This window comes from Panthera pardus, unplaced genomic scaffold, assembly GCF_024362965.1.
Source record: "Panthera pardus isolate Hobbes unplaced genomic scaffold, ASM2436296v1 HiC_scaffold_8, whole genome shotgun sequence".
Classification (NCBI taxonomy): Eukaryota; Metazoa; Chordata; class Mammalia; order Carnivora; family Felidae; genus Panthera; species Panthera pardus.
The window spans coordinates 47,722,622-47,745,229 of NW_026527013.1; the positions used below are offsets into that span (position 1 = coordinate 47,722,622).

Consider the following 22,608-nt stretch of genomic DNA (forward strand, 5'->3'; position numbering starts at 1 on the left):
TTTTTGTAAATTCCTTGAATGTGAATATTCTAACATGACAGATAGGGTTAGTGGTGCCATTATCTACATCACGGGAGAGGGAAAGTAGATATCAAGGGCTGCATCTGCAAAACCTGGTGAATGGGGAAAGTAGGAAAAATTATTTAGGATTCTGGCCAAACTGTCAGGGTCTAAAGAGGAGGGTCTGGTGCAGGAGGCTGAGGTGGTGGCTGAATCTCTGATTCATTTAAAGGTGGGACCTCTCCATCTTTCCTTATATTGACCCAAATGAGACATGTAATTTTATTTTTTTATTAAAAAATGTTTTTAATGTTTATTCATTTTTGAGAGAGAGACAGAGAGTCAGCGAGTGAGCATGAGTCAGGGAGGAGCAGAGAGAGAAGGAGACACAGAATCCAAAGCAGCTCCAGGCTCTGAGCTGTTAAAACAGAGCCCAATATGGGGCTCAAACTCATGGACTGTGAAATTATAACCTGAGCCGAAGTCCGGCACTTAACCGACTAAGTCACCCAGGCACCCTGTAATTTTATTTTTAAAACAAAAAGAGGTTTTGTTTTCTTATTAAAATATAAATCCACGATCCTTGTAAAAAGAAATGATAAAGACAATACAGAAAGGAATAAAGAAGGAAGTAGAGAAATAAATCACCAGATATCCTACCACTCTCATAATTCTTTAAACATTTTGCTATTTATCTTTATGGATATCCTTGGCTCCACCAGTCACAAATATTGGAATGAATTTTTAAAAATTATTTTATTTTTTAAATTTTTATTATTTTTTAAATATTTTTAAAATTTTTATTTATTTATTTTGAGACAGATCATGCAAACAGGGGAGGGGCAGAGAGAGAGAGAGAGAGAGAGAGAGGGAGAGAGAGAGGGAGAGAGAGATGGGGAGAGAGAATCCAAGGCTCCATGCTGGGTGTGGATCTCACAACTGTGAGATCATGACCTGAGCTGAAATGAAGAGTCAGATGCTTAACTGACTGAGCCACCCAGGCACCCGAAGATTGGATTGAAATTTATTTTCCACAATTTACATTAAAAAAATTAGATTTCCTTGCAGTTCCTACATGAACATTTATTTTTATTTTTAATGTTTATTTATTTAGTTATTTTAAGGGAGAGAGAGAGAGAGAGAGAGAGGTAGAGGTAGATAGAGAATCCCAAGCAGGCTCCACATTGCCAGCACAGAACCCAACACAGGGCTTGATCTTGCGAACCAGGAGATCATGACCTGAGCCAAAATCAAGGGTCACATGTTTCACCAACTAAGAAAGTCAGGCACCCCCCACCCTCCCTGCACATGAGCATTTTAACATTATGTTTTTTAACACATTAGCCTCTTGGAGGTTCTGATGTGGCCTGTAACTCCACTGAAATGCATAGTTCATTATTTGAATGACTTACAAGCGGGTTTGGAAAGACAACTACCTTTGGTACCATGGGAAATTATGACAGCACATTGAAGAGGGAAGGAAAATGTGGGGATCATTGGCCCTTAAAATTCGCAGAAATCTTCTGAGAGGAGAATGAAACTAGCAATATGACTGGGATTTATTCTTCAGCAGACATTTGTAGTGATGCTGTGTCAGGCACTGGTGTCCCAAAGGTGAATAAGACATTCCCTGCTCTCACTCTGGTAATGGACACAGCTGTCCACATAAATAATGATGGGACATGATAATTGCTCTTTGGGGGATTTTAAGAAGAGATCTATGGGACCATAAAGGAAATGGTGATTAATTCTTTTTTTGGAGACACTAGGGGAATATGTCAGTGATATCCTTCTCTTTGCAAAATAAAACCTCAAACTTAAGAAAAACAAAGTCCAAGGACTCAAATACTGTCATTAGAAAGAGGATTATTATCCCTGTTTTCAGTATCTCTTTCTCAGGGAAGGATATTTCTGCAACCTCTTCCCACATGATGGCAAAAATGATCTACCCAGCAGGGTGACTCTTGATTAGATTTTTAAAATTCATGCCTATTTCCTAGTAGTGTGGAGGACTCCTAGATGGAATGTACTCTGTACCTCTGGTGACACATGTCCATTTGTGAACCAGTCTTTGTGACCAGGATGATGCCATGCTTGTTGGCCTAGTGACCTCTCTTGTAACCTCCCCTGAACCCTATATGCTGTAAGTCAGGGAAGGATGTGTCCCGAACCAGGAGGAGTAGATGCTAACAGATGGCCATTACAGGAAGGGCTCACTGGGGAAGTGACAGTTGATTCACACACTTTGTAGCATGACTAGTAGTTTACCAGATAAAGAAGAATGGAATACCATGTACAAAATCCAGGTGTTTTTAGAGGTTTGAATCTCAGGGGAATGATGTAGGTATATCTGAATTAGGGTATAGAAAAGAGAAGGGTGTGGGGTGAGGCCAGAAACAGAGGTGACATAAGTCTAAATTGTGAAAGGACTTCTAGACTACAGTAAGAAGTTTATATTTATCCTTCTAGGCATGAAAAAGCCAATGGGAGCTCTTAGCATGGCTGAACGATATGGTTGGCCTCGACAAGTTGGAAGACAACTTGGGTGAAAAGATGAAAGATGGATTTCAACGAAGAGCGTCTGGTTTTGTCAGAAAAAGGTAGGAGTCTGTTAGCTTAGGTTGGCATACTGTGGTTGCCAGCTCCAAAATGTCAGCCTGGGGCAACTGGCTGAGAAAGGAATGCCAATGGGTCAGTAATATCTGTCATATGAATGGCACATAGCATGGTGGCACAATCTATATACTCGATGGCTCTGATAAGACTATGGCCAATGAAAGATTATTAAAGTCTGTCTCCCCTTTTCTTTCCAAAACAGAGAATTTTTTTTTAAATACATGAAATTTATTGTCAAATTGGTTTCCATACAACACCCAGTGCTCATCCCAAAAGATGCCCTCTTCAATTCCCATCACCCACCCTCCACTCCCTCCCACCCCCCATCAGCCCTCAGTTTGTTTTCAGTTTTTAAGAGTCTCTTATGCTTTGGCTCTCTCCCACTCTAACCTCTCTTTTTTTTTTTTCCTTCCCCTCCCCCATGGGCTCCTGTTAAGTTTCTCGGGATCCACATAAGAGTGAAAACATATGGTATCTGTCTTTCCAAAACAGAGAATTTCTTAATAACTTGCATGTCCCTTATTTAGTCACTCACTCACTCATTTATTATTACTATCATTATATTATTTGTTGACAATAGACTGGAGTAAATCATATTTTAATATGTCTTCCTTTATCAGTGAAGCAATAAAACACTACTATTTGATGTAATATAAACATAACGCAATTTTTAAAGTAAGAAATTCCTGCTTGAAAGTGTCTTCCTAAGAGGGTTCTGGAAACTGAACATTGCATAGTATTCCCTGTGGTCCCAGCTCTCGCTTGCCCTCTGCTCTTCTGTCTTCGGTTATAAATTTTCATCTCATTTCTCTGGGCTTGAGTTTTAAGGCATAATAATGGATGGTGTTAGATTGAACTGCCTCTTTTTAGGTTTTCTACTCTTAGTATATGGATGAATAGATTAATTTATAGTGCTATTAATCTGTTACCCTTCACTAGCCATAAATTCAATTTCATACATTAAGGTATGGCTCTAGAGGGAATAGGATAAGGAGATTTCAGGCCATGAATAACAAGTTATTAAAGTTGGAGATGAATGTGTGAATGACTCTGAGGAACAAGACTAACTAATGGGTTTTCCCGGGTATTTTTAAATGGATAGCCAATTAGTACCCTGTTTAAACACAGGAAGTAAGAAAGCAGTACAAACAGATTCTTCAAGACCTGATCCCTATCTAGCGTTTGAACGTCTTCACATGACATCAGTCCACTTCTACTTTGTGCCCCTGAAACCCCAAATTCTATTCATAGTTCTTTTGAGTGTGCCATGCTGTTTTAGAACTATATGTTTTTATTCATGCTGTTGCCTCTTTCTGGCATGATTTTCTCACCCACTTGGCCCATGTTCATTTCCCAAAGCCCAGTTGGTTTTCTACTTGTAGGAAGCTTTCTTCACTGCCCCCCTCCTCTCTTTCTTTCCTACACCTTAAAGATCCATTCTTTCACTCATACCGCTTGATTGCAATTATTTGTTCATACAGATGTCTTCCCTACTTGGCTGCGAGCTCATTCACAATATGGATCATATTCTACCTTGGCATCCTGGTATGTAGCAGAGAATCAGTAAGTGCCTGCTGGATTGATTTGAATGCCAATGTCACAGGTATCTCAGAAGACTCACAAGCCTGAGTATACAGGGTAAGGAAAAAATTGAGATTAGCTCTACTTTCCCAGCCTTCTGTTGCCAGAGGCATGAAAGACCTCAAATATGAAAAGGTTTCTAATTTGAGATGTTCCAGTGGAGTCCATTTTCCTCTTAATTTATTTTTGGCTGATTTGGAAAAAGCTAAGTTACTTCTGAAATTGAACGGAAGATCAAGTGTGTTATTCACTTACAGAAACATCTTTCTCTTCCTAACTACCTGGGAACATGTACTATCTTTGCTTCTCATTGCAGGGGTGGCCCAGGGTCAGAGCCTTTCATTTCCGATGCTCTGTGTATAGCCTCCAGTGGATCAGATTCTGCTTGCTATTCCTGGCGATGTTTTATTCATTAGAATGTTGCCAAATGGAAATTACCTTCTGACTGCTAACAAGCTGTACTAACGTGAACCTTTATATATATATATATATATATATATATATATATATATATATATATATATATTTATGTATATATTATATATTTATATATGTTATATAATTATATATACAAATAAATTACATATATTTTATATATGTGTAAATTATATATATATTTTATATATTTATATATACATATATAAATAAAGCTAGCCTAAATCAAGGTGCAAGCATAGAGCCATCTATTTGTCTACTCCTGTCTGCAAAACAGCATTGGACAGAGCTCTTGCTTGGTGACACCTCCCTGTAATCAGCAGTTCCCTGATCACCCCATCATGCTCTGTTCCTTTACCCTGCTTGACTTGTCTTCATGGCTCTTATCACCACCTGACAGATTTGTTAGGTTATTGGCCATGTTTTCCCCTAGAGTACATGCACCATAAGAACAGGAGTTATGTATTCATTGCTGTATCAAAGCCCCTAGAACCATGCATGGCACGGAGTAGGTGCTTGATAAATACATGTCAAGTGAATGGAGGATGGGACTCCTCACCAGTACTCGTAATGCCCTCAACATGTGTCAAGCATCGGGGTGAGCACTTGGTATACGTTCTTTCCTGTCCTTCTCACAGCATCCAACCAGGAGGGTGTTGTGCCATTTCCACTTACCCTGAAGCAAATGAAACTTAGAGCTAGCAAGGTGCGCAAGGTTTCACAGCTTTTAAGTGGTGACGCTGAATGTTGTCAGAGCCCATGTGGTTAACCAGTATGCTGTTTGTGGTGGGTGCGTCCAGGTTCTCTGTCCAGTCACTGGAGTTAAGTGGTGCTGTTTCTTGTGCAATATTCTGTCATTTAGGATCTTGGGAATCCGCGTGTGTCATTCTGTGTCATTTGTCTAGTCTTTTCCCCCATAAAGATAATAATTGCTAAGATATAAAATTTTTAAGGAACTTAAATTTTAGGGATTTTATCAAGTCCTGTATCTGGATGATCTAATTTGATCTTCCACCCTACAGAAGAGGTATTATTATCATCCTTGCATGGATGGGGAGAGGAGATTCAGATAGGTTAAGTGACTTACCCAAAACCACATTGCTGACAAATGGCAAAAGCTGGGACTTGAATGCAGCTTTCCTCTTTCCCGTGCCTATTTGCTGACCTTGAACTCTGTACTCTTTAACCGGAATTCCCTGTGTGATATTGTACATGCAGCTAGAAGAACGTACTAGTGCATCCCTAAGCTGTATATTCAGAAACTGCACAATGGGAACAATAATCTCAGGGAGCTTTGTCATGGCTGAGTCACGTGTGGAGAAATAGGTCCATGTTCAGGAGATAGATTTTAAGGGAAGGTACCAAACCACAGAACTTTGTATGCAGATGGGAAGGATGAGGAGCTTAGAAGCCCTTTACTTGAAGATTTTTTTGGGCAGGGTAAAGATGTTTACCTTTTAGAAGGGAAAACAGAGGCCAGAGGCACATGATGGTACACAGGTGGGGTAGGAAGCAGAGTTGGACAGGAGAGGAGGGGCCACTTTGCTGTTTATTAGGAGGAAGCATATCACGGTGGTTATCAGCCTACATCCTGGGCTTAAATGGTCTAGGTTTATGTCCCACTTTATCCTCCTACTAAGTGCTGTCCTTGGGCAACTTATTTCACCTCTGTTTTTTTTGTCTTATCTATTAAGTGAGGACAGTCTTACTTCCCTTACCGTGTTGAGATGAGAATTGGGACAATGTATCGAAAGCCCTAGCACAGGGCCTAGCGCAGAGTAAAATTCCATTAAGTGTTGGCTGTCATCATTGTTGCTAGTCGTGGTTTCAAAGTGTCATGGACTGAGGCTCCTGGTGTGCCAGTGCTGCTAGGGGAAACTCTCACTTACCTGTTTCATTGGCTTCATTCTTCAAAAAGATACCTGAGCCCTACAGAGGACAAAGTTCTGTCTTGAGGCTGTATAGGGGGTTATCTGCAGGACCAAGGCTGTTACTTCGCTCTTCTAACAAATACTGTCTAAGGTTGTTTTAAACAACTTTTTAAGTGTTTATTTTTGAGAGAGAGAGAGAGTGCATGAGCAAGTGGGGAAGGGGCAAAGAGAGTGGGAGACACAGAATCTGAAGCAGGCTCCAGGCTCTGAGCTGTCAGCACAGAGCCCGATGCAGGGCTGGAACCCTTGAATGGTGAGATCATGACCTGAGCCAAAGTCGGACACTCAACCTACTGAGCCACCTAGGCACCTCAAGGTTTTTCGTTTGTTTGTTTGTTTTAAACATGGCTGGTGGCTGTACCAAGCACCAGCTCTAGGACAGTAATGCACTGCCAGCCCCAGGGAGTAGGCCCTTGGGTACACCTGGATCACCAGTCCCTCAGCACCGTTGGAGACAGGTGAAGCAGAATGGTATCAACTGCTCTATGCTTGTCTTGCCAGTTCCACCACAAACTAGCAGAATCTGAACCACTACTCCCCAGCTCTCCTGCTGCACCCCAGCTCTTGCCACCATCATCTGCATGGTTACAGTAGTCTGCAGACTACTGTTCCCTGTAGCTAGTTTTTCTCCCATCAGCTATTTTCCATGCAGCAGCCAGAGGGATCTTGTGGCTATAAATTTAATCATGCTTCCCACTCTCACCCTGTTTAGCTTCTTCCACCTGGCTCATGTTATACTTGAAACCGAATCAAAATTACTCAATATCATCTTCCAGATATTATAGGATCTGCCCTTGACTTTTTTTCTGATGTCCTCTCCTTTCACTCCCACTCATTCTCAACCTCCAGCCACACTAGCATTTTTCCTATTCTCAAAGGTACCAAGCTAGTTCCTACCACAGGACCTTTGCATATGTTCTTCCTGCAGATATTTGAATGGATGGCTTCTCTTTTTCCATCATATTTCAGCCTAACCTCCCCTTCCTTAGTGAGGCCATTCCTATGGTGGCCCTGTCCTCCTCTCTCTCATCCTGTTTTATTGTCTTCATGGTGCAGACCTCGTTTCTGAAATTATCCTTATGTTTTTGTTTTTTTTTTTTTTCTAAGCAAATTCTTTTACACTGGGGTCTTTTTACTTGTTTGCTGCTATATCATAATTCCCAAAATGATGTCTGAGTTTTGGTAGATGTACTTTAAATATTTTTTAATGAATGAATGAACCCCTTGTAAATCAGGGCTTACTTTACCACAAGAGAGTTGTGTTCATAATATGAACACAGAGGTCCGCATTGGGGGAAGGAAGTTTGGGCCTGAACTCAGTTTTTATGGAGATTTAACTTCTCCATTAAGGAGGATAAAGGTAGGTTCTTTGAAGCTTGGGGCACAGGGATCTGTTATTAGGAGCCTAGGAGGGCATTATAGCTAAATGTAGTGGGAATCCAGACATCAGCAGCTAGAGCTTGAGGTGAAGAAGGGGGAAAGTCAGAGGGGTCAAGGAGGCAGTTAATTTCTCATTTCTGCCAATATTTGAAATACCATAATTAGCCTCTTGTTTTTCCTTTGCAGGTGTATGTTCCTTCCCTTTTTCTCTTTCTGGTATCAAAGTGGCAAAACATAGGATGGGGTTGGCCCCTGGAGCTTAATCTTTGCCTAGTTAATTTCTACGGCAGGGTTATGACCTTTCAAATGTCATCAGGGGTCAGAGTAAATAGCAGAAATGTATCAATTTACAGGTGGGGGGGGGGGGGGTGAGCTGGAGAGCATGGGCCCAGTGCAAGGGGAGCATGCAAAACACTGCTGAGTCAGTAACCAGATTTGCTACTTGCCTGGCCAGTTTGAGAGTCAGTATTAAGAACATTGATCTTCTGATTTTATGATGAAGTGGTTTGTTTGCTTGTTTGTTTTTTAAACTAGCCCATACTTTGTGGATTTGTAAATTTCCTTCATACAAACATTTGTTTGGCATATGTTAACTCAGAATCTTGGTGCATGACAAACCAAATTGTCATCATACATGTATCAAGAAGTTGGCTGGGTTTTTGTTTTTGTTTTTTAAGTGGAGTGAATCCTAATTACCCGTTTGGTTTCATTCCTTCACCTAAGACTTACACTTAATATAGTGTGGTTAAATATCAGAGTTAAATATACATTGTTGGCTACTTTGTTACTTTTTCATTATAATGTGAATGATAGCTGCCCTGACCCAAAGTCTGTTTTCTTAGTATTACTTATGGATCTTCTACACAGGTGTTTCTATAGAAGTATATTAGAATAGAATAGGATATCTAGTGCTGTTTTAAAAGAGGCTGTAACATACCTGATTATTTATAATAGCAAAATGATTGTAGGAGCATGTCCACTTAAAAGAAGATTAGATTAAATTGCCCATTATTGTTTGATCACTTGGAAGAGAGAAAGTATATGAGAGAATTGACAGTAAATTTATTTTCTGGGAAAATTTTGGAGTCTGGTTATTTTCCTGCTCCAGGGGCGCCCAATGTAGAGAATTTAAAAAGATTAGTTAGAATTGTAGTTTGTAATGACAAATTCTCGTCTATACTAGATAAATAACCTAGCTAGAGGATTTCAGATCCAGATAATTTGAAAGTGAAATAATACTCACTACCACTGGCATGAGTTAATCTCTGTTGGAGACTGCAATGCTGATGGAAACAGTCTTTTGTGTCACGGATCCACAAGGGCCTTAGGCAAGTCATTGGTTCTCTAGTAAACAACTCTCATTCTCTGTACAGATTCTAGCAAGAGACCTCCCAGGTCCAGTGTGAGTTACTGACCTCGTATAGACTTGTCCCCTGGGTACTACTTTAAATTTATCTCAGTCTGAGAGTAACTGGGTTCTAATATCTAAGGGCTGTTGAGTAGCCTTTGTGAAATGGTGTGTGGCATCAGACCATTAGTGCACCGACAAGCTGTATATCAGCTAACCTCTATCACTACCTCTTTTCTCCCTCAAGGTTTAGAGACTGGGATGGAAGAGGGGAAATGAAAGTGGCCTTCCACCCCAAGAGTTCTCTTTGTAGTACAGTTAAGGCATAGTGGAAGGTAAAATAAACCTTGTGCAGTGTATATCTCTTCTGACAAGTCTTCACCTCTAAGACAGGTTCCTTTAAGAATCTTTCCTTATAGTAGTAAACCATTTGGAAAATCCTGGGTCTCTAGCCTTCATGCAAAGGGACAAGAAAGGTTGGGATCTACATCTGCATCTATATCATCTATATTCATACCTCTATCCTTTTTGAACATTCTAGTTTCTCACCCAGGAGTGATCTGTTTGATAAGCCACTCCTCTTTTGGAGCCTGTCTTCATCTGTCCTTTGCTGACTGACTATAATCACCTCAGGAGCATATGAATGAACTGTGCAGATTCTGGAACCCTGTCTCAGACCCGCTGAGTCAGAATCTCCCTGGCGAGAAGCTGAGGAGTCTGCACACTGGGAACAAGTGTATATACTTTGAGTTTGGTCTTCCCTTCACCGAGTTCTCATTCATCTCCTTCATTTGAGAGAGGTGCATATTGGAAAAAGGCTTTATTTCTGTTCTTATTTTCAGTGTGTCAGACGGAGCCGGGGCTAATGATGTTACTGAACTAATGCATTTGGAGATTGCTGGGTTCCATCACTGTGGGGCATGATGTATTGAGATTATGTTTCTTTGGTTTTAAACAGCAACATGACCTAGGGAAGGAGTGCAAAACCAGGAGTCTTTAGGACAGACAGTCCAGATTTGAAAACATGACCATTAGGGGTACCTGGGTGGCCTCGTTAGCTGAGTGTGCTACTCTTGATTTCAGCTCAGTCATGATCTCATGGTTGTGAGATTGAGCCCCATGTCGGGCTCCACACTGGGCACAGAGCCTCCGTGAGATTCTTTCCTTCTCCCTCCTTCTGCCCCTCCCCTGCTTGTATGCATGTCTGTGTGCACATGCTTTCTGTCTCTCAAAAAAAAAAAAAATGAAAACATGACACATGAAGTGGGCTGGGCCTTTTTTCTTGAGTGTAGATAGCACAAGGGCAGGAATGTCTACAGTGTATCTTCAATAAATATTTGAATAAATAAATAAGTGAATTAGTAGAGGACTCTCGTTACTGAGGAATAGTTCACTGGGGTTTGTGAGAGGATGCTAATGTTTTAGCACCCTTTTAGGGAACATGCTGCTATGGATTAAAAGTTTATATTCTCCCCAAAGTCTTATGTTGAAGCCCTAAATTCGAGCATAATCGTGTTCAGAAAGGGGGTCTTTGGGAGGCAATTAGGTTTAGATGAAGTAGTGAGAGGGGACGCCTGGGTATCTCATTTGGTTGTGTCTGACTCTTGGTTTTGGGTCAGGTCATGATCTCACAGTTCACGAGATCAAGCCCCATGTCTGGCTGTGTGATGACCGCATGGAGCCTGCTTTGGATTCCCTTTCTCCTTCATAATCTGCCCCTCCCTCACTTGCACATGCCCTCTCTCTCTCTCTCTCTTTTTTTTTCTCTTTCTCAGTCACTATCTCATCTCTAAATAAATAAATAACTTAAAAAAAACCTTGAGAGAAAAGATGAGGTAATGAGAGTGAGACCCATTATAGGATTATTGCCTTTATAGGATGAGTTACAAGAGAGAAGATCTCTCTCATTGCTAGGTCAAGATATAGCAAGATGTCTATTTGTAAACAAGGAAAAGAACCCTCACAAGCAACCACGTTGGCCAGCACCTTGATCTTGAGTTTCTAGCCTCCAGAGCCATGAGGCATGCAGGTCTGTTTCTTCACCCACTCATTGTATGGTATTTTGTTATAGTATTGCAAGCTGACACATGCTCATGTGTGAGGAAGGTCTTTCTGGAAAGATAACACCATTCTATGAGTCAAGGTGTGGGTCTGTCTTCTTTCTTGCTCATTCTTGGGAGCCCATGATAATCCCTGTCCTGTAGCAGGGGCGAGTTAGCAGTTAGTTGAATGAATGACTTCTATAGGTCTTGAGCCCAAGGGAGCAACTACAGTTTGGCAGACTCCTGGATGACAAGAATGGCAGGGGCTCACTGTGAGCAGCAGGGGCATCTGTGTCTCCTGGACACTGACATGCTTGCTCAGAGCTTGGAAAGGGCCCTGATCCCAGCAGCTTGGCTCCTGGACACGCTCATCCAGGGTCCACCTGGAAAGTAAAAGGACTCTTGAAACTGAGGGGACATGTGGGGTGAACGGTGAGTCAGGCCAGCCATGTGGGTTTCACAGTCACCCTGATAAGTATGAGCTTTACCAGTGACTTTGCTGCCACCTTGGCTCCACCAGTCACAGACAGCACTTTGTAACCTTCCTTCTGGGGTCTCATTAGTTGAGGGAAAGCTTTTGTCTCTGCCAAGTCAGGGATGGCCTCTCCAAGAAGCAGGTTAATTAAGGTGGTGGACAACAGGAGGCGCCAATAAGAAAATCTTTTGGAGTAAAATGCTAGCAGCTTTAAGGGAGAGAGACGCCACTGGTGAAATATCAGGTCACCCCAGCAAGTCCAACCTTTGTCTCTTTATCTACAAAAGGAAGATAATCATATTGGTGACATCTGTCATGAGAGCTAGTGAGGATTACTTGGGATTATATACATGGAAGCACTGGGTATATTAACGTCCTATACAAATGCTAGCTTATTCTGTTTACTTTCTGGCAGAGACCTACTATATGGTAAGCTCTCTGTATGGGGAAAAGTTTGATGTCCTGGTATCTAATTAGTCTCTACAGTATAAAATTTGTTTTTACATTTATTTATTTTTGAGAGAGTGAGACAGATTATAAGTGGGGGAGGGGCAGGGAGAGGAGGAGACACAGAATCAGAAGCAGGCTCCAGGCTCCTAGCAAGCGTTCAGCACAGAGCCCGTACTCTCTACAATATAAAGTAGAGAAAGGAATGTTTTAAGGGGGGAAAAAAAGCAAACAGAAAGTACTGGGAGAAAAACTGCTTAAAGGGGGAGAAAGAACATTTTTGGGCCGAGGAATTAAAATGCTTTATCGAACTCCCCTTTATTTATTGCTACATTATTTATAGTAGCCAAGAAATAGAAACAACCTAAGTGTCTATCATTGGATGAATGGATAAAGAAAATGGAGCGTACACATGCACACACATACACACATGCAGGAATATTAGCCATAAAAAAGAGATCTTGCCATTTATAATAACAAGGATGAGCCTAGAGCGTATTTGACTAAGTGAAATAAGTTAGAGAAAGACAAACACCATATAGTTTTACTTACATGTAGAATCTAAAAAACAAAACAAATGAACAGACAAATAAACAGAAGCAGACTCGTAAATATAGAGAACACACTGGTGATTGCCAAAGGGGCGATGAGTCGGGGATGGGTGAAATAGGTGAAGGGGATTGAGAAGTACAGACATCCAGTTATAAAGTAATTAAGTCATGGGGATAAAAAGTACAGCATATGGAATATAGTCCATAAGATTGTAATAATGTTGCATGGTGACAGATGGTAACCACGCTTACTGTGGCGAGCATTTTGTAATGTATATAATTATCAAATCTCTGTACACCTGAAACCAAGAACATATTAGATGTCAACTTAGCTTCAATTAAAAAAAAAACACAGAATATTCTTCAAGGAGACACTATGGAGCTGGGCTTGGGAGACTGGATAGGATTTTTCTGGGGTGCCGAGACGTGGAGGAAAGAAGACCTTTGAGGAAAAGGGATCACCACCAGTAAAAGGGCCAGAGACTTCGAGACTGTGGAACCTGGCTTGGCAGTGGTGAGAAATCCACACAGGATACAGATGTGGGTGCAGCAGGAGATGAGACTGGAAAGGCAAACTGCAGCCAGATGGCGGAAGCCCTTGAGGCAGGTGGAGAGCTGATCTGTGTGTAAAGGGGGCCGTTAAACGCAGTGGAGGAAGGATGTTCTTTGACTCAGGCCATACCCTAGGAAAACAATACTGATGGCAGTAGGATAGAGACAGGGTGCTAAAAACACACATTTTGGTTTTCACCAACTTCAGAGGTTATTTTGAACCATAGGAAAATGAACAGGAAAGAACGCTTGGAATTTCAGATCTACTTCTGCAGAGGGATGAGAAACAAAATGCTTTTTGATAATGATCCAGGAACAGTTCCTATGACTGGAGCAGGTTCTTTCAACAGCCAGGCCAATTCAGATATAGTGGAATCTCCGGGCAGAGCACTTCACCATATTGCTAGTTCAGTGAAACTATTTTTTTCCTGGGCATATTGCATTGTTTTGGTAACCCCTTGGAAACCTGGGAAAGTGGAGAGTGCAATAATAAACGCGAGACTTGCTCTTCACCACCTGTGTTAAAATGGGGGTTTCTGTGGCTTCATTGTTACCCCGATTTTCTGAGTTAAGAATGAATTATTTCACATATTAGAAGACTTCATGTTGCCTGCCTATAATCACATATTAAAAATGAACATTTTCTCATTTTGTTGCTAATGATAAAGCAACACCTTTTCAATGCAGAAAGTTTGGAAAACAGAAAGGCGCTTTTGCAAGATAACGATTGTTAATATTTTCCCTTAAATTCTTCTAGTCTTAAAGAGATATGTATACCAGATATATATGTATGTAGATACACATATGTTGGTGTGCCTGTACATCTGGATATGTTTATACAACATCAACTTTCTCTAAAGTTTCATGACATAATGTTTCTCTCTGTACCTGTTGTTGTAAATGTATTTACACATATCAAGTTATGCACAATTTTTTTTGTGTGTTCAGTTTTGTTCCCTTTTAAGTAGATTATGCACATTTTCTCATGTCATAAAATAGTCCTTCTATTATGTGCTTTGATGTTCAGAAAAGTGAGCCCCCCCCCATCGTGTGAAGTCTTTACACTAATTTATAGCACACTACACTGTGCTGTGACACAGTACTTAATAATTTCTTAGATTTCTAAAGAATTTTTATGCATATTATCTTTGGATCGAGGGGTTATCATTATTCCTGCTTAATAGATTAAAAGGTTGTAATCTCAAAAATTTGAGACTTTCTCCAGGTTAAATAGTCAGTAACCTTGTTATTAACAAGGCCCGTTGTGAATAAGCCTTGAGTGTCTGAGAATACGACTCGAATCATAAAACAATTTACACCAGTGGTTAAGCACATGGACTATGGAAAAGACTTCCTAGGTTAAAATACCAGCTCTGCCACTTACTTGGCCAAATTCCTCAACTTGTCTGAGCCTCTTGGCTGTGAAATGGGGATACTAACAAGATCCTTTATCACCTGGATTGTGGTGGTGAGTGAATGTACTAATTTAGACTCTTAGACTCTGCCCAGCTCATGGCAAATACTGTCTTTATGAAAGACAGTGTTATTAAAACAGATAATTAAAACAGATCTTTTCTTTCCAATGTGCCAACTGTCTCTTTTTAAATGTCTAAACCTTAATCTCTTGAATTTGTTTATTTCATGTTCTCCAGAAAAGGTGATTTTATTTAAGACTCTATCTAAATGTAACAAAGGAAAGTTCATTCAAGGAAGGCATATGCACAGCTGTTACCTCCCTTCTGAGAGGGCTCATTTTTTTCCTAGAGGTAAATGAACATTTGACAAGAGAATAATGCAGTATTTTCCTTAGGATTGTTGCTGAAGCTGGAGGCAGTGCTACTTATAGGTTTTGCCTGGTGAAAGATCACACTATGGGGGCAATTTTTGGCTTGTTGGACTTTTAGTGTTGCCCCAGTTCCTGGCTGAGTTGCTGACACCCTTGGTTAAAATTTCAAAGGGGAGGCAGCTTTACTCCCTTGTTAATCAGGGTGTTTAATGCAAGAGATAATGATGTGATATGTAACCATATGCAACTGCCAAACCATATGGCACCTGCTTACTGTTATTTATGGTGAAGGCATTTATGGTTTTAGTTTCCTGAAGCAGTGGACTACATCTGAAATGATGCTCCAGAGCACTTGGAGAGGCCGTGGGTGCTCCCGTCATGTCCTAAATCAACCTCCCTAGGTCCAGTCTGTGAACAGCATGACGGGGAATCAGCACCTGTGATACAGTTTGAATCAAAATGCAGCATGTACTCGCAACTACACAGAGCAGGAAAGAAATTTAAGTGTTCACCTAGAAACAAAGCCTTGTCACCAACTTTTCAAGAGATTGCTAGGGTATCAGCTGGAGCTCTTAGGTAAAAAGGAGAGTGAAAACAATATTTTATTGGTTTCTCTTTATGTAGATGGATTTGGCTTAAAAAAACACAGGTTAAATAGATAGCTATGGGGTAAAATTTTGTATTCATAATAACACTGAAAGCTACCATGTATCAAACTTGCAACACGCTAGACACAGCAGCTTTAAGGGCAGGCTCATCGTGTTGTGCCCACGTGCCAGTCTGTGAGTGGTGTGAAAGCATCACTGTGAGAAGGGAAGAGAGACTGTTTACCAGATTTCATCCCCACAGTGAGTGCTATATACACTGTGTCACTTAGGTCATACACATTTTCTGCCCTATGTTTCAGTAGCCTGTGGTGAGAGGGGATACCCAGGGGCCTTGTGCAACCTCATGGGGCTGATAATACAAATAATGAACGGATGGCATGGCATGGATACCGGCCAAACATTTCAGATTTGAGTGGGGACCGGGGTGGTCCCCTTGGTGCTCATCAGGTAAATGTCTTCGTCATTCTCTAGAGCGGTGATTTACAACTAGGGGGGTGATCCCCCATGCCCATCTTGTGGGACGAGGCTCTTGGCAATATCTAAGGACATTTTTTGGTTGTTCTAACTGGTGGGGAACGCTAGGGGCCTCTTGTAGGTAGAAACCAGGGACACCACTGTCAATTCTACAGTGGACAGGACACCTATTTGCCTCCCCTGCAATAAATAATCCTGGCTAAATGTCGAGGGAGCTGATATTGATAAAACTAGCTCTAGAGTGAGTCTGAGGCCAAAGTTGAATTCCTGAGAGAGGAAGGACTGGCCAGCATGTTTCTCTTCTCCATCCTTCTCTCAGTGCAGCCAGTTAGCATCTTTACTAAATAAATGTTAAACAGATATTTAAAGAAATTATTTCTGGGACTTATCAGCCTGTACAAGATGTTCCTGTGTCCTGGTACTGACTAGGCACTGTGCGAAGTGTTTTAAATGTGCTGTTTTATCAAATCTGATAACCCTACAAAACTGAAGATAGCGTTAGTCTCTTGTAGAAAGCAAAGGAGAAAAATCCAAACCTTCACTTTTAGTAAGTACCTCTCAGTTTTATTTAGAACCAAATAACATGGCAATCAGTACCTTATAACATGGTTGTTTTTCTGGAAGATGGAAATAAACCTTATTTTACACCTAGGAAGGGACCAGGAAACTGATATTTTTTTTAGGGACATTACAAAGCCATAGACTTGAAAGAACTGACAAATAGCATTATTTCAAGCTTGGTTATGAGGGAAAGAATGAACTTATTAATCCATGCACGGAGTGCTTCCTGCCACATAAGTGCATGAGAGATGATACATGGCTGTGTGCACAGAACTATAACTTTCCCGTTGTGGTCTCCATCCATGGGGGAGACACAGTACCCAAGGAATGTAAATTTCTTGGGCCTCAGAGCCTGATTTGTTAGCTGGACGACAATTTTCTTACCTACTTGTTTGCTTTCCTCAGGACCTACTATACGGCCTGATCTTGATCCTATAGACTGTTAGTTTTAAAATGAACTCAGACTCTGTTTTAAGTATATTACACATATTAACTCATTCAGGCATCATGAATATGTCCATTTTGTTGACGGGGAACCTCAGATGCAGGGAGCTAACTACCCAGTGTCAAGTCAGGGCTAAGCCCATATTTGAACCCAGAATTCATCCATTAGGATGTTCAGTCCCTCTGTGTCTAGTGTGTATTGTCAGAGCATGCCTGAACGGAAATTGGCTAGAACCCAGACTCTACTACTCCCTGCCATGTGTTCTTATCCCTTTAAGCAAAAATCCCTTTATTTGTAAAATAGAAGTAAAAACTATCTTCTGTGTTGTTACAAATACATCAGTTCTCATTATCTGAGGTAGTTACGGTCTATAAAGTTGCTATCAACACAAATTAGCGAATACATTTAGGTTCCTATGAGCTTCTGTTCATTTTTGTCAACCAGGCAGTACATAATCTTGTTTTATGTGTGTTTGTATTTAAAGCCACGTTATTTTATATATATTGATGATTCTTTAACATTGAACTCATGGCCAACAGCACTGTAACTTGTGCCTGAACAAAGCTTATCTAACACATGTATGTTTTCCATAAGGCACATCATAGCCTTCTTGAACTTGAGAACACTGGACAGCATGAAAATATGTGTGGGCCATTTTAAGCAGTGAAATCAACAAAATGTGAAAATACAAGGTACTAAATAGACTGGGAAAGTTACTTGTTTACACATGAGACCTGAAAGGAGGCAGAGTGTCACATTATTTGAGCTTAGCTGGAAACGTGTACATGTCTGAATGAATGCAAAATTCCGGGAGTATTGCTTTTAGAGTTACAATTTTAGAGGGTGGGCAGATTAGCATATGTGGAATACGTGAAGCATGAGGACGGCTTCCATGTACCTCCAGGGTTATAATAAGTATATATGAACTAAGCTGTGTATGTATAGTAAATAGCATGTAACCATGAGCACATGGAGAATGTTTAACAAGTGGCAACTATTTTTATTTTATTTTTTACTTATTTTTTTTAAAGTTTATTTATTTTGAGAGAGAGAATGAGAATGACCGGGGAGGGACAGAGAGGGAGGGAGAGAGAATCCCAAGCATGGCCCATGCTGCCAGGGTGGAGCCCAATGTGGGGATTGAACCCATGAACCGTGAGATCACAGCCTGAGGCGAAAGGAAGAGTCAGTGGCTTAAGCGTCTGAGTCACGCAGGCTCCCCCATTTTTGTTATTTTAAATCAAGGTATACCAATAATGATGTCCATTTGTGTGGCTCTGCACTGGACTTCTGTAGACCAGGAAGTTCTGTTCAAGAGGAGATATGTGGCTACAAGAAACAGCCTTTTTGTTGTTGTTGTTTTATTTATTTTGAGAGAGAGTGTGTGTAAGTGAGCAGGGGAGAGTTGGGAGGGGGTGTGCAGAGCCCCGTTGGGGTTCAATCCCACAAACCATAAGATCATGATCTGAGCCTACGTCAACAGTCAGACACTTAACTGAACGACTCAGGTGCCCCCAAGAAGTAGGCTTTAAGGATGGTACACTTGATCTACCTGCTGTCTTTATTTCAGGGTGTGAACTAAGCGAAGAGTTAGAATAGATTGGATTTTTTGGGCGGGAGGTATGGTAGAATGAAGGAAACGGGGGGAAGGGTATGTTCAGTCTCCCACCTCTGCCTACATTGTAGGCTTCCTGCTTTTTATTCCAAATTTTGTTAATGCTTCTCAAAGTGTGACCCCCCAAACCAGCATGAAGCATCAACATGAGCTAGGAACTTGTTAGAAGTAAAAATTTGCACCCAGACCTCCTGAAATGGAAGCTCTGTGGATGGGCCCAGCACCTGTGTAGAAAGATCAAGTGGTTCTGAAGCAGGCCCAGGTGGAGAACCCCTGCTCTGGTCTAACCCCCTGCGGAAGATAGTGAGTTCTTTTGGTCACTGAGTACTTGGCAGCCTATGAATCCAGTGAGACGACTGTTCAGAACTTTTTTCTTGGTGGTTAAAACTTGAATGGATTTTTCTGGGATTATTTGGGGACTAATCCTTGTGTTAAAAAAACAAACAAAAAAAACCCACAAAAAAACCATGACTCTCTGTTTGGCTTATGATAATTTCTGAAGCTTCCTTTTCAGGTTTCAGCTTTTTATTTAATGGCTAACAGTAGAGCTTGTTTTTTTTTTTTATTATTATTTTAAATTCATTTTTATGCAAATGCCTCCATTCTCCAGAAAGATAAGGCATGTGAGTGGATTTGTCTTCCACGTTCTAAGGCATATGGATTGTCAAGGTTTTCCTTTCATTTGCAAAAAGTTTAGGCCATTTCATGTTTCTTTTTTGCCTGCCTGTTCTCTAACCAGATTTTCTCTTTGGGTGTTATTTGATAACTCCCACTTTGCAGGACAGTGATATTGTGACTGTTTTTAAAGTGTCCATTTTTGTCAAGTTATTTATGCATTTAGTTGACAAATGTTGATGACACAACACTCTATGCAGGGCCACTAAGCTCAATTCTGGAGATCCATCACTGGACATAACAGAGATGGTCCCTGTCCTTGTGCTGCTTGCCTCCACATGGTGACAGATGGTAAATAGTAGAACAGTTATCAGAGCTTTGACAGCTTCTATGGAAGAAATGCATGAGGCTCTGAGAGAGTACGTGATGCAAATAAAACCTGGTCAGGAAATGGGTCCCTATGTGCTTAACATTTGGATAGGCTTTTTAACTGATGAGGAAAAACTGATGAGGCAAACGGGTACGCATGGTAGGGAGTGGGGAGGGGGAAAATGTGTGCAGATCTTCAAGAAGAAGTAAATGTGGTCAGGGATTCAGAAACTGAAGTAAAGAGTGGTGCAAGGCAGAGCTGGTCAGGTAAGCAGCTGACATGTGCATGACTAATATGGTGCAAGGGATTGTGCCAAATAAAAACTCCAGCTGATGGATCACACAAAGCACATTAAGATGTGAATCTCATGTTCTTAGTGATCATTGTACTGGAAGGGAAGGTTGGGACTGCTACTCTTCCTATGGCCCTGTAGGATTGATGGTCCAAGTATATTAGAGTGGAAGGTCTTCATGATTTCAGTTGACTTTTGAAATATTTAGCCATTATTGAAGGTATGTGATCACCAGAAAATCTGTGTAGATCAATTACTTGTAAACAGGTGTTGGAGATCATTTTAGTACTCCCTTCCCCCCACCCCCGCCCCATTATCAGCTCAGATTTAGGGCAGGGAAGTTTTGCAAGGTTAGGGTTTGGGAAGTCTGGACCAGAGGATGTTACTAGGAGAGTGACCCAGGCCGATGAGCAGAATGCAGTGGTAGGGAGAGGAGCAGGTTAGGGACATTGAAGATGCACATTTTGCATCTTGCCTGGAACTTGATTCTTTGAAAAAAAAATTTTAACATTTATTCATTTCTGAGAGAGCATGGTCTGGGGAGGGGCAGAGAAAGAGGGAGACACAGTATCCAAAGCAGGCTCCAGGCTCTGAACTGTCAGGACAGAGCCTGAGGCAGGGCTTGAACTCACAAACCATGAGATCATGACTCCACTGAGCCACCAAGGCGCCCCTGGAACTTGATTCTTAGGCAGGGTATATTTCCTCCCCTTTTCCCTTAGGCCTTCCAAATAATGATCAGATCCCAAAAATCCCAGGCCAGAGATCATTTCAAATCCCAGATGACATAGGTGAAGCTTTATGTGGAAAGAGAGATTCTCTGTTTCATAAGTATAGATACAGGAATTAGATTAGGCACTTTTTCCACCTGCAGACACGAGATGTCTAAATCTGAGATATAGACCAGTGCCTCTCTCTAGCATACCCTTGAGCATCTTTTATGTAGTGGGAGGCAGAGTGTGAAAGCAGATTATCCTGCTACGTTTTGATGAATACCATTGACTGCTGTTGGGCAGAAGGAGGAGGGGCCCAAAGTGCTGTCATAAATGGATACCCTGGGTGTAGGGAGGGACTCACAGGGCACAGAAGGCAAAGTTAGTTGACTTCTCAATATTACTTTCCCCTCTGGTTCTTTGAACCACATTCTATTCTTAAGGCCACTGTGGCCCCTTGAGGCTTGGAAATAATATTAGACATAGACATAGTTATTGTAGTTTTTTGAGACAACTTTGAGTTATGACATCACTATTTCAAGATTCATTTCCATCTTTTTGAGGATGAATCCTTTTATTTCATAATTAGAAAATTTTGGAGGTCATTCCATGTATATATATGTTTCAATCTGCCTTGAAAATAGCTTTCCCAGTATCTTTGAGAAAAGCTTCCATTTGAAGTTATTTTGGAGAAGCTTTGCACTGTAGTAACATTTTTGGTTAAATTGAGCTGATCCCTGACCATATGAGGTATGTTTGGTCTTCAGACACTTATTGGGCCGGTCTACCTTATACACATATTAGAATTTCAGTTATTGGAAGTCAGTTATCATGAATGACTGGTGTTTCGATATTGTTTTCTCCAAAACCTCTTGGTTTTTGGTAATCTGATTCATCTCTCAAGGTTCAAATGCAGTCTACCTGGATTATATTTGAGGATGAGTTCACTACTGAGAGCTTGCAGTGTTGAAGAGGTAGCATCTCAAAATAACAGACTTTATTTTTTTTACCTCTAGCACAAAATTGAAACTATTAAGTCTTTGAATAAGTGTTCAAATAAAACATAATGGTTGAGTTCTAACAATTTTATTTTAATACAGTGCTAGTAGTAACAGGCTTGCAGTCATAAGCTAGTTTTGTACTCAGTGTTTTCAAGGAAAACATTTTCAGTCAGTTTTGGGTATAATGAAATATTTGAAACAACACTCAATTCTGTTTTGTTCTCTAGGATGAATCCTCTGAGAACATGTTTTGAGTTCCATTCATCTATCTTTCTATTGTTTACTAAACAGAGAAATGACATGGGTAAATTAAGCAGATTCTTAGGAGGCAAGGTTGTTGGCAGGGTCATCCCCTGCTGGATGCTTTTGGGTGCCTGTATTGCTTTTTTCTGAGTTAGATAACAAAACACGGGCAGCAGTTATGAGTAGGGGGCTTGGTGAGGAAGAAGATGAAGACCGTAACTGTGAAATTTTGGCTTTGAATTGCCTATGGAATATCCAAGAATATATACCCCCTACACATTGGATTCCTGTTTGATGTTTAGGAGCAAGATCTGGTCTGGTAATACAAAGTGGGAAGATTTCACCATATGAATAATACTGAAAGAATGGGGAGAGGATGGGAACACAGAAAAATGAGCCAGATAAGAAAAAAATGAGTACAGGAATGAAGGCATGCATGACTTCCGCATTTAAAAGAGGGGAAAAAAGAAAAGGGGAAGTCGGAAGGTAGCTGAGAAACAGTAGCTAGAGAGGTAGATAGAAAACAG

At 40.9% G+C, this 22,608-nt stretch overlaps 1 long non-coding RNA gene across 1 annotated transcript in view; it reads left to right on the top strand.

Moving 5' to 3' along the window:
• Nucleotides 1-22,608, top strand: part of LOC109254659 (uncharacterized) — a 257,029-nt gene that overhangs the window by 27,114 nt on the left and 207,307 nt on the right. The window contains exon 2 of the long non-coding RNA XR_008420402.1: nt 2,470-2,600. This is a non-coding gene — a long non-coding RNA (uncharacterized LOC109254659). The remainder of the gene's footprint in view (nt 1-2,469; nt 2,601-22,608) is intronic.